Here is a 4447-nt window from a genome sequence, read left to right on the forward strand (position 1 = left end):
ACAATCTCCTTCAAAAAAAAGGTTGTTGGTGTACCTGGGACATCATCTGTTGTTTGTTCAGAAACTGAGTCCTTTCCTTGTTAGTTATTGATTTGGGAGACTTGTACATCCTCTGTGATGGGTAAATTGGTAAATACTTGTATCAGTTAACAAATATGACACCCAAAAAGTAACAAGTTTATGAATAAAGAAAAGAAAGTGTGACCCAAAAAGAATATGAACAAACCAAACCTTATCAATCCCTAATACATGATCTGTGCTTGATAGAATCATTTTCTTTTTCTGTGAAGTCAAATACCTCATGAAGAAATTCATTTTCCTGTACAAATTGAATCAATCATTTATATAGTAATGTGTTAAAAATAAACAATATTTTTCTATTGTGATCATAGTTTTACATCCTTAAATGCACCATTCTTTAAGTTGAATGTAAAACATAAATAACAAATTTTCTTGTCAGTGTTGTCAGTGTTGAGAAAAGGAATGAATTGCCTAATCGAGACAAGTTGGGAGTCCCCAGAAAGTTCAGGCTCGGGGATGGCACACTGTTGTACAGATCTATCGATTGCTTGAAATATCCATCATACAACCCAAGGAAAATCTTTAAGAAAACTACTTTCTTTTGATTCAATATCATACAACTAGATCTTTTTACAAATGGATCACTGCTAATCTTAGATTGTATCAGATCTTGTTAAGTTTAGTGTGATTGTTCTTTTCTGGTATAAAAAAGTTTCAGAATTCATATAATCCAGTTTGATCATGTCGGTATAACATGATTCAGTATTCAAATGAATTCAGAATTTCAGCGGAATCTTATAAATTGTTGATTGTATAAGGAATTAAAGTAGAATCCAAAAAAGTGGGATGGGGTCATACCTGTAAGTTTGAGGCCACGATGGGTTTAAGGAACTAGGTTTTCTTTGATGTTGAGGGTTATCATCTGAATAATTTGAAATTCTAAATCATTCCCATCGTCTTCACCTCTAATGGAGTCCTTGTCTTCCTCATAATCTTCACTCTCGATGAAAAAGGCTTGATCTGATATTGAATTCTTCATTTTCTCACAAATTCCGTAGCCTTCTTTTCAGATCTCTGAGACTTCAAACAAAAGAGGTTAATCTCGTGTAAGATAAGCTTTAAACAAAATCAACTCATTAGAATCATACTCAACTTCAATATTAATCTAACCTAGGGCTTGTAAACTTGAACAATCGTTGTAGTCTTTGGTGAGGTGAAGTGAGCCCGAGGTCACCGGTGAAAACAGATGAGTCGAGGTCAGAGGTGAGTTTAGGTAGATTCGGTAGTGGTGGAGGCGGATTAGGGTTTATAGAGAAAAGGGGAAGGAGAGAAAGACGGTTGTCGTCTGGTGGCGTGCTTGCGTTGATCGACGCCGACGACCGGGAATGGCAAGTAATGATGGTCGAAGCGGGTGGGAAGAAGTAGGGAGCCGTCAATTTCGGGAGGGGAAAGAAGGAGCGTCGATAATTAGGGCAAGAGGGAAAGTAAGAAAAAGGAAGGCGGGGTTTTTAAGTTTTTAGGATTTCATTTCCCCTGCCCCCCAACTATTAAAGGATGGAACCGTGTTTCCATTAAAATTTATAAAGCGACATTTTCAGACGACACACATTTTATTATAGGCGCCCTCCGTGTTTTTTTGTTTAACACTAATTTAAGGGCACGCAAAAATGCGCGTTCTAAATCCTTAAAATTTATAGAGAGATGACATTATTTTTTGGTCACACACTTTTGCGTATCGTAAATCGGTGCGTATCATAAATTGCACGTCGTAAAAGGCTATTTTTCTAGTAGTGTGAACTGGTTTTGAGCATTGGAACAAACCCGTGCTTGCTGGAATCACCTTATGGAATACGACAAAAAGGGTGATCGCAAGACGATAATATCATATAGTCTTAAAACCTAGATATATGGTTTGTTATTTGTTAATTGGTTATACATTGATAATGCGAAAACGCATCAGTAACTTGGTGTTATAAAACACATTGTTGTGTATAGTTGATTAATGAATAAGTAAATGCATATAAGTCGAAGTTTATCTGATACTTTTATCCCAGGAGGGTAAAAGCGATATCTCGGCCACTCGATGATTTGATTTGACTTATGTGCCGGGCCCGGTCAGAACTGAATTGATGTGTTCGATTAAGTTCTATGTCGAATAAATCAGAGATCGATAAACCAAAATGCTAGACAAATCATTCCATAGAATTGTCAGCATGATATCTAACATAGGACTGTACGATCCCTTATCTAAAGGACAAGATTGATTAGATCAGAGTTTGACAGCGTCTTTGAGAGCTACGATTGTGAATCGGATTGTACTTGTGTATATAGTTACTAGACTTATCCAAGTGGGAGACTTTTGGAATAGTGTCTAAGGCTGCAACTATATTAGGCAAGTATTTGACCCGATTGTGCATGGTCTATTTGGGTTGCCTTCACCATAGCAACTTGATAGGATGATTTATTATGAGAGTATAGATATTATTAATATATTATGAGAATAATATAAGGAATAATAATATTGTTATTTGATTAATATAAGTCATAGATTAATTAGTATTAATTTGGTGACTTAAAGAGATTAATTAAATAAGAGGGTATAAACTGTCAATTGTTTGATAGTTGCACTTTAGGCTGTAAATCCTTAAGGGATAGAGTTTGGACGAATTCTAGGGCTTGGGATAGCCTCAAATTCGTCCAAGGCTTATCTTTGGTAAGGATTAGGATTACTTAGAGCTTAAGTTATCCAATTAGGGTTTAATGGTGAAGCCCTAGGAGCCTTACAAGTATAAATAGACCCCTAGAGCAAGGGAAATCAGCATCTCTTCAAAAGAAAAGAAACCCTGGCCGATTTCTTCCCTAACATCTCTCTCAAATTATCCTACTTGCTAGTTGGTGTTTGTAAGCCATTAGAGGAGTGGCAATTGTTACTCTAGAGCTCCAAGACAACAAGATCAAACAAGAGAATTAAAGGTAAACTTCTAGATCTGATTTTGTATTGTTCTTATACCTAATTAGTCATTAGAAGTCTTGGATTCAAAGCATGTTTAATTAGAGAAACCTAGATCCAAACATTAGGGTTTGCATGTGCACATAGGAATGTTCATATGGCCAAAACCCATCAATATATATATATATATATATATATATATATATATATATATATATATATATATATATACCTTATGTTTGAGATAGACATAGAATTGATAATACAAAGATGAGAAATGGAAACTGAGGATGCAACTATGAAGAGATAAAAATTTGCAGGATTTATGAGAAAAACTCTTCAGTAACTGGAGTTTATAGCATCAAAAAGTAAATTGTACCCTATTACAAAGAATTGAAATGAAAATTCATCCATAATAGAATACCAAATGTACAGTAACAATTTTGGATTATTCAATTATTTAGAAATTGTTTTTACAAACATTGTTAGTGATTAGACAATTCGTATATAAATTTGTATAATTATTTATTTTATCTCTACTTCTAATAATATCCATATAATTATTCAATATATATAATTTTAATAATATTTAATATTAATATTGATTAAAAGTTAAAGAAAATTTTAAATCGTATAAATTATTAAGGTCTATATATAAAATTTAATAACATATTCATAAAAAAATATTATTTATAAATCAATGTGTAAAATGAAAATATAAAATATAAAAAACAAATATATAACTAAAAATGATAATTAAATCAAACTTAAGGACCATATACGTAACTTAAATAAAATTGTATGGTAGAAGTAGAGCTACGACCCCATTTTTAGGCTGGACGGAGTGGATGCGGGAAATGGGTAAGGAAAGCTTCCCTCACTCTTGCACACCACTCCGTGGGTGAGGGAAATGTGAGGGAAAAAAGCTGCGGGAAAGAGATGGGGGAGGGGATGACGCATTCTCTCCTTTCATGTTATTGGTCAGGTTTTTTTTTTTTTTTTTTTTTTTTTTTTTTTTTTTTTTATCTATTTAATATTTATAAAATTATATACCTATTAAAAAATATAAAAAATATATCAAAACTCATGGTTTTTAATTCTCTACAAAATAAGTATAATATATGTATGAAATATATTTAAAAAAAAGTGAGGGAAGGGTTTCTCACCCATTTTTTGGCTTTTAGGTGAGGGAAAGGAAAGTGAGGGAAAGAGAGGTATGACCCACCAAAAGTGAGGGAAGCTTACCCTCCGGTCTTACAATGGAGTTTGAAAGAGCCCTTTCTTACAAACACTTTTGAAAAGGGCCTCATTTTTTTTAAAAAAAAAACTCGCATATGTCATCGTATATTCATTCCTATTCATGCTGACATTATCAAGGTTGATATGGGATCCATCAATATCACTCGAGTATCTTGTAGTAAATGTATATATGAATCGGCTTTACCTTGGTTAGAATGGTTTACATAAATATTCAAG

This window comes from Lactuca sativa, chromosome 9, assembly GCF_002870075.4.
Source record: "Lactuca sativa cultivar Salinas chromosome 9, Lsat_Salinas_v11, whole genome shotgun sequence".
Classification (NCBI taxonomy): Eukaryota; Viridiplantae; Streptophyta; class Magnoliopsida; order Asterales; family Asteraceae; genus Lactuca; species Lactuca sativa.